The sequence below is a fragment of the Bos mutus genome, chromosome 28, assembly GCF_027580195.1.
Source record: "Bos mutus isolate GX-2022 chromosome 28, NWIPB_WYAK_1.1, whole genome shotgun sequence".
In the NCBI taxonomy this organism is placed as follows: domain Eukaryota; kingdom Metazoa; phylum Chordata; class Mammalia; order Artiodactyla; family Bovidae; genus Bos; species Bos mutus.
The window spans coordinates 38,126,357-38,139,873 of record NC_091644.1 but is presented as its reverse complement, the minus strand read 5'-3'; the positions used below and the strand labels follow the sequence as shown (position 1 = coordinate 38,139,873).

The 13,517-nt window shown below is 44.5% G+C and overlaps 1 non-coding gene across 1 annotated transcript; it reads left to right on the top strand.

Moving 5' to 3' along the window:
• Nucleotides 1-9,384: 9,384 nt before the first annotated feature.
• On the top strand, nucleotides 9,385-9,507 carry LOC138986161 (small nucleolar RNA SNORA40). The gene has a single exon (XR_011463059.1). It is a non-coding gene; the product is annotated as a small nucleolar RNA SNORA40 (small nucleolar RNA).
• The last annotated feature ends 4,010 nt before the right edge of the window (nucleotides 9,508-13,517 follow it).

The window sequence follows — 13,517 nt, the reverse complement described above, 5'->3', positions numbered from 1 at the left end:
TGCGGTCTGTTCAGAGCATCACAGTCATGGCTGCTCCCCCACCCCCACTCCCCGAGCTGCAGGAGAAACGTCCGACAGGAGACGAGAGGCTGCCACACTGGCAGACTGTTCTACTCCTCCTGCCAAGGGTCATGCCTTGAAAATATCTCTAATTTTGTTTTCATAGCTTGTTAACCTTTTCCTTCCCAAAACAATGCCCGTGTTTGTTTTGGCTCCTTTCACGGACGGAGGACGGGTCTGAGTTGGATGCACAAAAGCATTTTTTCCCTTAATCTCATTACAAGAGCTCCTCACTCTTGAATTCTTCCCAGGGCTTGCTTGCTGTGAAGTGATTTCCTCTTGGAATTGGTTTTTCTGTTTGTGAAGCTGGGCGAGCAAGTATGTTTGGTTTTGTAGGGAAACAGGGAGAGACAGCAAAGACAAAGGCGAAGAAAGCAAAACCCAGCAATCCAGTGATATGCTGGGGAGTTCTCATATTAATGGGACCCAGCCTAAAATCTCTGCCACTCGAAGCAGTGTACTCAAATTCTAATGTGTGTGAGGGTACCACGCTGAGGTCATCTTTCTCCGTGTCGTCTCTTATCTATGTGAAATTTATAAAATGTGTGATGAAATGGGCCAGTGTTTTCAGACCGATGTTTCTCCTGTGTTCAGAGTATCTTATTTCATCCTTGCATGTGCTCCTTCTGCTGGCGTGGCCACCCTGGCTTGGTTCTCACAAGCAAGTGACATTCTTGACCTGTTCCTTCTGAGCATGGTGGACAAGGCACCTCGATTTTTTCTTCTTATGATTTAATGTTCATCATCATGTCTTGAAGGAGTTTTCAGTTTAACCAGTGTGTCGTTCATTTTTCTAGCCTTCACCAAAGTCTTCCTTTTCCTTTGGAACTGTTTGGTAGATTATCTCTGCAAATACGAAACTGAAACAAGGGGCAGAGGATTCTGGAAGATGAACGGTGGAGCTGGGGGAAGCTGACAAAGAATACCACTGCCAGACTGCCCGCCATGGCCTGCACCTTTCCAGTGACCGAGGAACAGGGCCAGGTGCATTTTGCCTACTGTATATTATATGAACTATTGTGTACGGGATGAATTGTATATTGTATGTAGATTGCATACACACTATTGCATAGATTGGGAAACATGCCTTCCCCCTTTTCAGGCCCACGTTATTCTTTACAAGTTAAATAGAGAACAGTGTGCCCACCCTGCAAGAGGCAGTGTGGGCCAGTGGATAGAGGAGGTATTCTTGGCAGCCTTTCTGAGACCCTTTCTCTTATTAGCAAGCTACTTCCTGTCAGCTATAAGAGGTGCATGGGGTACCAGACAGCATCCTTTTTTCCTCCCTTAAGCATTAATTTGGACATGAGCTGAAAGAAAGGAGAGACGCAACACAGTCCCCACAGTGAGAGCTTAGAATCCAGTGAAACTTACAAACAGAAAAGAACGTGTAAGCCAGTTCTTGACAGCATCTCCCGAGCACTCACACGTCCTCTCCTGCTCCTTATTATATTTTCACGCAGAAGCGTGTGTGGGTGAGAGAAGGATTCCGGGAGTCTACAAGTCCTGGTCCTCCAGTGCTTTTCAATCACCATTCATCTCGGTGGCTCTCAGCCCCCGAGCCCGATTTGCTGAAGACGAGTGACTCATTCTCTCTCAAACAGTGGTGCTGACAGTTAATTGAATTCCAAAGCTAACGTTCCTTCCTACCTACGGCAACTCTTCACAGCTCAGAGCTCCAGAGTGCTCTAAGCCAGGGGGAGAGAGAGGTGCCTTTCTCATGTGATTGAAAGGTCGTGTTTACGGGTAAGATTCCATTTCTCTCTGACACTCAGGCTTAGATGCAAACTTGGTCCAGGAGAAAATGGACTAGACAGTAATTAGGGTTGAAGTTTGTTGTTAGCATCTTCCTACAAGGCAGAGGGCGATGGCAGACCAGCGTCTTTGCCCTCCTTGCCTAAACGGTGTAATTGGCAAGCAGCTGGTCCCTCTTTTAATAATCCTTCATCTTCCCAGCAGTGACCAAGGGTGGTCGCTATTTACTAGCTGCCGGGCTGCTGTTTAGAAGGAGGGAAATTAATGCAGAGGACATCACTGAGGAAAGATTTACTTCCAGAGTCCCTTTGCAGCTTGTGTACATTTCAAGAGGAGGGTGATGATACCCAGTGGGGAAGATGATTGTTTCCACTGGGGGCATCCATTCCACTGGGTGGTTGGGTTGATTGGCCTGAAGGGTGTCATGGATTAACATGGAAACAGACAGTTATATATGCAGGGAGAAGGAGATGATTTGTTCATGTGACTTAGCAGACTGTCTTAGTGATCACGTGCACAAAAACCCTGGAGAAGGAAATGGCAGCCCACTCCAGTACTCTTGCCTAGGAAATCCCACGGGTAGAGGAGCCTGGTGGGCTACAGTCCATGGGGTCACAAAGAGTCAAATACGACTGAGCATGCACACAGGCACACAAAAGCAAACCAACTGTTTTGGGAGCTTCCAAATTAGGCCGTGGAGTCTGGAAAGCCATCCCCAACACCACCCTTACCTCTTCAACAAGCCCTGTTTATGGTGATGATTTCTCGTGGTTGATCACTGACTCTGTCTCTCTGGTTCTTGGTTGTTTGGGATTTACCTGAGGCAAAATGACAACCCAGGTGAACTCCTCTCGTCCATCCCCTCTTGAATTCCTCTTTGTTCTCAGCCAGGACTGGGTCACAATACACAGCCTGCTGGGGCCTGTCTGCGCAGGACCTAGCTGAGGTTATGAACATCAGGCAGCAGAGGGAAGCTTTAGGCTGGGGTAGTGAGTGGGCAACCCAGACCTGCAAACCCCACACCCTTGCAGAAACTGTTTTAGTCCCTCCCAGTTTTTAATGCAGAGAACTCACTTTCTGACTATGGCCCTAAGGATCAGAGAACCGTCTACACTGGCAGAAAGATTGGTGAGCTACCCCTTCAACTGCCTCTTGTTACAAAAGAAACATCTGACACTCTCGTGTTCACAATAGAAAGTCTGAATCAGATCTCTATCCTGACTTGTACCAAGTCTCTCAGACCACCCATATCACAACAGTGTATTAGGGGTGGGGAGGGAGGGAGTTTTAGGTCAACTGATTTGGTTTGAATACACTGATCTTCAAGACCCTTCTGTCCAAGAGAATCCTACCTCCTCATTTTCCAATAACTGGTTGTAGAAAGTCATTCAAGAGATGCTGATTTGAGTCCTGGCTAATTTAGCTAAAGTTCTTTTGGAGTTCCTTTTGTCTTTTCATAGTTGATTTACAATGTTGTGTTAGTTTCCCATATACAGCAAAGTGATTCAGATACATATATATATAGATAGATAGATAGATAGATAGATATCCAGTTCCTTCTGCTGGGGGTTCCAAGCTTGGTCTCTGGCAAAGTGCCTTGAACCTTTGGAATCTGACAGTCTTTGCTTGGGCTTCCCTGGTGGCTCAGTGGTAAAGAATCCACCTGCCAATCCAGGAGACTTGGGTTCAACCCCTGGGTCAGGAAGACCCCTGGAGAAGGAAATGGCTACCTACTCCAGTATTCTTGCCTGGGGAATTCCATGGACAGAGGACCTGATGGGCTGCAGTCCATAGGATCGCAAAAGAGTTGGACATGACTTAGCAACTAAACAACTACACACACACACACACACACACACACACACACACTCACACACACATATTCCATGGACAGAGGAGCCTGGCAGGCTATAGTCCATGGGGTTGCAAAGAGTCAGCCACAATTGAGTGACTGAGCATATATATATATATATATATATATATATATATATCTTTTTCATATTCTTTTCCATTATGTGGAGACAGTCTTAACTCTTTTGGGTCTTGATTTCTTCCCCTGAAAAATCTAGAACAGTGATAACAGTAATAATAGTAATTAACACCTCACTTGATGAGTCATCAGGATTACCATGAGGGTCTAGTGAATAATGAATATGAAATTATTTGAAAAGTATAAAGTTCTCAAAGTGTCATGTAGTGTTTGTTATTGATAATAATAATTTCACTGTATTCTCATCCCTTAAGAACAGCCAGCCAAACTCTATATCTCTTTTGTTGTTATTTGACTTCTAAGTCATGTCCAACTCTTGCAATCCCATGGATTGTAGCCCACCAGGCTCCCCTGTCGATGGAATTCCGCAGGCAAGAATATTGCAGTTGGGTAGCCATTTGCTTCTCTAGGGGATCTTCCTGACTCAGGAATCAAACCCACGTCTCCTGCGTCTTCTGCTTGGCAGGCAGAGTCTTTACCACTGAGCTACCAGTGAAGTCCGTCTATTTCTCTTTCACCAAAAAAAACCTTTATGCTTTGGGCTGTTTGCTTCTCCCAGACACTGACCACCTGCTTCTGGGGTTGGATTGTGACCCTGATATTCACCTTTCTTGTGAACTAGTCAATTTCTTGCCCCCCTTTTGTTTCTGTTGTTCCCTTTAACATTAATGTAATCATGTAGAGATGGTGGTAGTTTTGCCATGCAGAATATAGATGCTGAATTGTTGTAAGAGCATCCCCATCATCACAGAAGTGTTTGATGGGGATGTGTTGTGTGTTTGAACTTGCTCATGGATTTCCGAGCTCAACATTCAAGACTGTCTGTGGTCCCAACCTATTCCACCTTCCCAGCCCCTAGACATGTTCCTTCTGTCACGGGAAATATCTTTCCTTTTCTCCTCCTGCCTTTCCAGCTCTGCCTGTGTTGGATCCTCTACTTCTGGTCTATTGTGGCATCCCCATGTTCAATCTCCTGGGGCCTGGGCATCTCCTCCTCTTCCTTGAGGGTTGCCCTGAGCTTCTCAGCAAAAGGCAGTTCTTTGCTCTCAGAGTTTCCACAACTCTGCTGAATGTCTTTCATATCACCTTTCACATTCTGCCCTATGTCTTAGATCTTCATCAGTATGTCTTCTGCTTTCTCTGAAATAAATATTAATACTTGCTGAATGAAGGGATTAATGTGTTGCCTTGGAATAACTGATGATTTCTATTTGTAGCTGCCTCCATAATTAGGTTACAAGGTCTTAACAGGCAGGGACCACATCTTATCCACAAATATAATTCAATTAACCAACATGTTGAGGGAGCCAGTCTGACCTGGCCTCAGATGAGGTGCTTTCAGAGTAGGGACAGGGTATATGAAACACATGTCTGCCCTTAAACTCACAATCTAGTTGGAAAGACAAGACCAAAAAATGCACAGAACAAGCAACCCAAATGTCCACCAATAGGGGACATATAAGGGATAAAAAAGAGAAATTATTGTATCTATGTGTCATAGAAATTAACCAACTACTGGTACACTCAGTATTGCTGCTGCTGCTGCTGCTGCTAAGTCGCTTCAGTTGTGTCCAACTCTGTGCGACCCCATAGACGGCAGCCCACCAGGCTCCCATGTCCCTGGGATTCTCCAGGCAAGAACACTGGAGTGAGTTGCCATTTCCTTCTCCAATGCATGAAAGTGAAAAGGGAAAGTGAAGTCGCTCAGTCACGTCCGACTCTTCGCGACCCCATGGACTGCAGCCCACCAGGCTCCTCCGTCCATGGGATTTTCCAGGCCAGAGTACTGGAGTGGGGTGCCATTGCCTTCTCCGATACTCAGTATTAATGAATATCAAAAAAGTTATGTTGAGCAAAAGAAGCTCCCAAACTGATCTACCGTTTGATTCTGTTCAAAACAGATTCAAAAAAGGAGAAAAACTAAGTTATGATGTTAGAAATCAGATCAGTGGTTGGTGGGGCTGAGTGGGTGATAGGTGGTGGTGAAGGAAGAGGGGCACGTGAGAACTCTGTAGCAGTGGGACTTTTATCTTGGGGTGATGGTGACGTGTATACATTGTCATCAAACTGCATACACTTCAGTTCTATGCATCTCATTGTATGTAAATTATATAATCAAGTCAACTTTAAACAGTATTTTTTGAATCGTTCTTTTTTTAATTTTTATTTTTATTGACGTCTAATGGATTTACAATGTTTTATTAGCTTCTGCTATACAACAAAGTGGTTCAGTTATACATGTATTCTTTTCCACTGTCATTTAGCATGGGATATTGAAAACAGTTCCCTCTACTATTCAGCAGGACCTTGTCATTTTATATACAGTATTTTGTATCTTCTAATCCCTCCCCCAAATTTTGTCTTTGGTAACTGTAAGCTTCTTTTCTATGTCTGTGAGTCTGTTTCTGTTTTGATAATAAGTTCATTTGTATCATATTTTAGGTTCCACATATAAGTGACGTCATATAATACTTGTCTTTCTCTATCTGACTTAATTACTCTAGATCCATCCATGTTGCTGCAAAGGGCATGATTTCATTCTTTTTGTGGCTGAGTAGTATTCCATGGTATACACCACTGAATAGTACTTTAATGTAAAAAGTCTGTTCAAGACAACAATTGAAGAGATACAGCAAGCAAGTCAGGATTAAGAATAAAGCTTAATTCTATGACTTCCCTGATGGCTCAGATGGTAAAGCGTCTGCCTACAATGCGGGAGACCCAGCTTCAATCCCTGGGTGGGGAAGATCTCCTGGAGAAGCAAATGACAACCCACTCCAGTGTTCTTGCCTGGAAAATCCCATGGACGAAGGAGCATGGTAGGCCATAGTCAGTCCCTGGCGTCACAAAGAGTCGGACATGACTGACCGGCTTCGCTCTACAGACAGCAATTGTATTGAGGGTTGGGATGGGGAGATGGGGGTGCGCTCTCTGTGGTCTTTTTTGGGGTTCTTGGCCATGCCTTGAGTCATGTGGGGTCTTATTAATAGTTCTCTGACTAGGGATTAAACTCACATCCCCTGCATTGGAAGCACGGGGTCTTAACCACTGGACTATCAGAGACATCCCTTGGTGGTCTTTAAAGCAGGGATTCATGTAGCACATTGAGGATGATAAAGGCGAGGAAGAGTGTGTGCCAGGTGGGAGCATCTTATGCTCCATCTGTGTTGACCTCAGCCGTTATCATAGACCTAGAACCCCAGAAAGCACTTAACAAGTCATTTTTTGCTAAAGAGATGAGCTCAGAAGAATGAGTTCTTTCACCCTCTGTCCTGAAATGTGGGCACACATCAGGCCAGGGTCACGCCCACATGGGTTTGTGGGCACTTCATGTGCCCAAGCTGTTTGCCCAAGCTGTTCTCTCTGCCTGGTACCCCTCCCTCCCCTTTCTTCTCCAGGAAAATCCTATTCCTTTCCTAAGATTCAGCTCTTCTTACTGAGAGGCTCCAGGCGGATTCTCTCTCTGGGTCAGGCTCTCATGGTGACTCAGTTCTTTGGTTCCCCTGATCCTCTTCCCTTGTACCCTGGCTAGCAGTCTCCGATGGGTCTGTGAATAATTCCTAACTAGGAGCTTGCCTAGTTAGGAAAAAACTTGCCTTTTTTTTTCTAATGTGCACGAGAGGCAGTGCCATGCATTCAGGGCTGACTAAGGGTTTCATTGTCACTCCCACTCCCGCTCCTTGGTGGGGTACTCAGCCCCTCCACCTGTCCACCTTTGCAGGCTGGCTGCACCCTGTACATTCCTGGCCCACAGGGAGCCCAGGAACCTGCAGGAGTGGTTTTCTCAAAGTTTCCTTGAGTGCCCAGCATCGAGTGCCCAGCACTACGAACCCGTGAGCCGTCTGTTGGCCTGCATGTCTGCAAACAGTAAACTGCAGCTAGTGAATTTCCACGTGGTAAATTCTCCTGTCAATCAGCACCACTGCCTGGTGGCAGGAGACCAGAAAAGGGGGGATCGTTCACAGAATCATAGGATAGCTGATGGTACATGTGTCTAAAATGGTCATCTCGTCCGACAGATGGAGAGACCGAATTTTAAAAGTGAAATGATCATCTCACTGTGAGGACCTTCAAGAGCCAACAGAGAAGCCAAAGAAACCCTTTCTGTCTTCCTCAAAACCCACAGGGTGGCGAGGGGAAAAAAAATAAATCAATCAAAGTCACCTGGAACAGAACCATCAGGAAGGAAAGACATGCTATTTTCAAGTTTCTAAAAGGATATTAGTAACAGTCAGGGGGGGAAGAAACCCACATGAAAACTACCCTTGATAAAGGCCTTTTGGAAGCAGATAAAGGTGTGTTTTGCTGCCTTGAGGTCTTGAGTCTTTCACTGTGCTTTGTCCAGCTGGGTTTGGAGATTGAGGTCTGCGAGTGTGATTGTGTATTTGTTCCAAGTGATACTGGAGTTGTTTGCTTTGAACAAAGTGACTTTGTTCCTTTGTTGGATGTGGCCAGCAGCAGAGCCGTTGCTTAGGAAAGGAAAACACACACACACACACCAGGAACTCGCTCAAAGTAAAAGGGGTTTTGTGGGTTATATGTTGGCACAAAGGCCAAGGCAGCTGAGCATGGCTATGGAGGCAGAGATCTGGCCGTCCCAGGGGCAGGGAGGGACAGCCTCGAAGGATTTCCTTTCCAGGGCCTCCCTGAGGCAGAGGCACTGGCCCTGGGCTCTTTCCAAGAAGTTGGTCAGGGCAGTTTATCAGAAGCCAGGAAAGAGTCTCATTTTACTGAAAGATCATTAGCAATTTGCTTCCCTCAGAAGATGGGACCTATTAGCTGTCTTCTGCAGGGCCAGGAGGCCGGAAGCCCAGAGTTCTGGCTGGTGTGAGCCACAGCTCTCTAAGTACACCTACTGTGTGCCAGGTTGTGTACCAAACCACGCTAAACACTGTCTGTGCATCCCTGTGTTAAAGCATCCAAGACCTCACAGGACAGGCTCAAGGCTGCACAGGAGTCAGCCCACAAGGCCCACTGTGTGCGTCCCCTCCCGACGTCAGCAACATCATGGCGCTAGCCTGAAGTTGGCCGTGATGCAGCGGTGCAGCCACTCTGGAGAACAGTGTGGAAGTTCTTTAAAAAAAAACTCAAAATAGAGCTACTATATGATCCCACAAGCCCCACTCCTGGGCATGTATCTGGAGAAAACCATAATTCGAAAAGATGCATGCCCCCCAGTGTTCATATCAGCGCTATTCACAATAGCCAGGACATGGAATCAACCTAAGTGTCCTTAGACAGACACAGGGATGGAAAAAGATGTACAGGGATTCTTGAACTGTGCTGATCGGGTGAGAAGGAGGAGCCACCAGCCCTCATCTGCATCTCCAGCCTCTCCCTCCTCTATCTTGGTCATCACTCTCGGATGGACAGTGGCTACCAAGGCTGGCTGCTAAGTTTCTATTACTTTTCTGCCAAGGAGGCCCCAGGTCTCAGGGGCCACCTCGGATATCCACAGCCCATGTGTGTGATATTTGCTTTCCACTCCAAAGTGGGCTCTACAAAACCCAGATTTGGGTCACAGAAAGAAATCATCACATTTCCAAAGAAGCCTGTGACCAATACTAAATGCCATTGACAGAAGTTGTGTCTGTTTTTAATTTGTGGACAAAGACTTACGGATAGGTGCAAAAATAAATCCTTTTTTGCAACCCAGAATTCATTGTTCAGTATGAGTTTTGATACAGATAAAAAGGAACAATTTACCTAAAACAGATTCAATAGAGAGGGTGTATTGATAAACATAAAGATTGCTTTCAGGACTATAGACCTGATCATTTCCTCCATATCTTAAGCATTTAAATTATCAGCTATATTGTTTTAGGCTTCCCCAGTGGCTCAGCAGTAAAGAATTCACTTGTAATGCAGGAGAAGTGAGCAGGAGATGTGGATTTGACCACTGGGTCGGGAAGATGCCCTGGAGAGGGAAATGGCAACCCACTCCAGTATTCTTGCCACCGCATTATTCTTGCCTGGAAAATTCCACAGACAGAGGAATCTGGGGGCTACAATCCATGGGGTCACAAAAGAGTCGGACATGACCTGGGGACTAAACAATAGCAACATATTGTTTTAGTACTCTAATTTTAATGTTGACACAAAACAAAGATGGCTTCTGTTTTTTTAGGCTTTTGTCTTAAGAACGCAGTGTGTGGATTTTAAAAAGGTATTGGCAGGACTTCCTTGGTGATCTAGTGATTAAGAAGAGTTCACCTTGCAATGCAGGGGACCCAGGTTCAATCCCTGGTCAGGGAACTAAGATCCCACATGCCTCTGAGCAGCTAAGCCTGCACCCCACAACTAGAGAGTCCATGTGCCACAACGAAAGATGCCACATGCCACAACTAAGACCCCATGCAGCCAGACAGAAAACAAATAAATAAAGGTACTGGTATACCCCCAGTGATCTGTACTGTTCTGGGGTGATTTGAACATGTGAGCATGATTTGAACTTAATACCTTTTTGGAAGGTGTCAAATTCAAAACTAGGCAGATCCATCTCCTGACCCAAAACATGGTCCTAAAGTAAACTGCTTGAGGAAATCGGATCCCAGAGACTATGGGTGGAAATTTTAAAGTGTGTCCATATTCCACTGGAGATCAGAGAAGTCTGGACGGACTGACATGACGGCTGTAGATTGAGCAACACATCTCTTTGAAAGAGCCGTCTCATCTTGAAGATTAGGACTTGAACTAAGGTGATTGACCGTGGAAAGAATCAGAACATGTGAAATTCTTAAAAATTTATGGACTGAAATACATTTGCCCGTGTTACACATAAGACAAAAAAACCTTTTCACTCTGTGCAGAAAAAAAAAAAAAAAGCACCATTGAACACTTGAGCACATTTTGCCCTGACTTGTGTAAATCCCAGCAGTCACGGGCGCCATTATTAATGGCCTCTTTGTTGTGCATCAATAAACTTTACAAGATAATGGAGGAGTGATGGTGTTGGAGTTTTTCCCCTCTCTTCTTCTCTTTCTAAATCTTTCCTGGCTTTGTGGCATTGCTGCCTGGCACACTAGTAAATGATGTATGAGATGAAGTATGGCTTTCTTCCAGCCAAGCAATGGCTTTGCCACCATTGCTTCAGTATTTATTATTTGGAGTTATGTTTGGGCTGGTCAGAAAAGTCCATCAATGTTTGCTGCTGTTGTCTGAAGACCAAGAAGGAAGGGGAGGAAGAAGGAGAAAAGGAAGAAAGGTTTGTATAATAAGAAAAATAAACTTGGTCTGGTCTGTAATATCAAAGTATCCGTTGGACTGACTTCTCCCTAATATTTTAGGATTCTTTTAAGGAGAGAAAAGGTCTTCATCACCATTCTGCACCCTTTCCTGTGGGGTTCACCCCTTCCATCTGGGTCATGGTGGTCTCATCAGATGGTTTATTGCCTTTAGAGCAAACATATGTGGGCTTGGTTGTGTTCATTGCTTAGCAAAATATCACAAAAATGTGTGACTATCTGTCAACCTGTACAAACTGCATTTTTCCATAGACTTTTCCCATCAGTGATTTGCCCAGGTGATTCCTGCTGCCTTTAAATTGTTCAGATCTTCTTGTGCTTGTTGTTCATGACCACATAAGTAGCTTCTTATTAAGAGCTGACTCATTGGAAAAGACCCTGATGCTGGCAAAGATTGAAGCCAAAAGGAGAAGGGGCAGCAGAGGGTGAGATGGTTAGATAGCATCACTGACCCATGGACATGAGTTTAAGCAAACTCCAGGAGGTAGAGAAGGACAAGGAAGCCTGGTGTCCATGGGGTTGCAAAGAGTCAGACACAACTTAGCGACTGAACAACAAGTTCTCTAATTATCTACATATAAAAGTGACCCATTTTTATTTCCGTATAGAATGCTATTACTTGTTCCCAACCTATTTCTAGAAAGATGCTTGGCTCTACATCTGAGTTCAAACTCCAGCTTTGTTTCTTACTAGTTCTGTCACCTGAAAACCTGGACTTTATTTCCCTGTGCCTGAATTTCCCCTATGTGGAAGCATAAAATGTGTTTTCCAAAGTTTTTCATTTTTTGTATTACTTCAAATACAGGCACCGTCTTTCTCAACGCCCCATGCAGACTGTGGGCTTCATGATGTCAAGAATCATGTTGCAGTTGTAGTATCAGGCACAGTGTTGGGTGTTTGTTGATTGACAAGCTGTTTCTCCAGCTTTGAAACAGTGAAAACTATTTCCCAAATTCTTTTTTTTTTTTTTTTCTGTTGCTTTGGGTTTCAGCCAGTACATTCTTATAAGCCAAACGAGAACTTGAGTTATTAGAAGCAACACAAAATATGCTCCCAAGTTCAACAAGCAAAGGCAATAGATCTAAATGACAAGCTCCATGTATCCAAAGAACCACACATTCATCTTTCTGTGGGATCAATTCAGGGCAGATGCAATATCACTTTTCTTGTAAAACAAGTAGTGATTTTATGTTCCCAGTAATTCTATTTCTACATCTTGAATCAACGTGAGTTTTACCTGAGTTTATTAATAATAGCTACATTTATTGAGTGCCTACTAAGTAGGGATGTATTGATAAATAGGCTTTAGTTGAGGGGAAAAGCCCTTCTTTATAGAATCTATTGATTTTCATGAAGGAAATACTATAGTGGTCAGTTTCAAGCTTCCGACATGACATCAGTGAACACGTGATTAGTCCAATAGGAGCTGCCCACCCACCACCCCGACTATGGCTGGAGCTACAAGTACAGGATTAGCAATAATTTTCACAACAACCCTGCAAGAAAGATATTGTTCCCATGCTGTCAGTGAGGAAACAGGCTTGGAAAACACTTTGCCCCAAATCACATACATAGCTAGTCAGAGGTGACTTAAGGTTTAAACCAAGGTCTACATGACTCGCAAACTCAGTCTTCCCAGAACTTCACATTTTCTTGGCATAACACTGTGAACAAATGGGCGAATGCAGCGGCCCACTAGTCACAAATCCTGGAGAGACTGGACGAGCAGGATTCAGATTCTGTCCAGTGAAAGATTCAAGCCTGCCCGAGAACTCCTGACACAGCCTTGAGAGACGTGCACTTTCTCACAGCCGAGAAGGTGGTACTCATGTGATTAGCCAGGAAGTTGTCACCTCGATTAGTTCTGGCACATTCCCACGTGATATAATTAACCCAGATGTGTGGTACCTATCCAGGGTGTCTGGAGGGGAGAGTGTGGAAGGAGGTTCTCACAGAAGGGATCGAAAGGGACACCATCATGCCCACTCCTTCAACAGGTGCTGGTCAACAAAGTACGCTGGTTTTCAGTGATGCTGTGATGTGACCGGAAAGGGAATTTTCAGCATATCCCCAAAGGGGTTTCAAATGAGTTCTGCAGGTTCAGTTTCTTTCTTCTGGTAACTCTGGGTCTGCCAAGGCCTCCTTGTCTTTAAAACTTGGAATAGTACTGTTCATCTCTTCAGGGGAATTAATGAATTCAAAGCTGTAAAGGCTGTAAAACCTGCAGATGATAGCAAACATACAAATACACAATGTTTTTCTTTTCCTCCTGTGACTTGGTTCTCTGGATGTCACATCTTGCTATCAAAAGACCTAGATGTAACCAAAGCAAACAAAATAATTGCTTTCCGTACTTATTTCTGTTGTAAAAGGGTCCTATGTTATAAAAAAATGATAATGACAAAACTAATAATACTTTGTGCCTGGGTAACACCTTTCTTCTGAGGAGCTCAAAGCACTTTACAGAC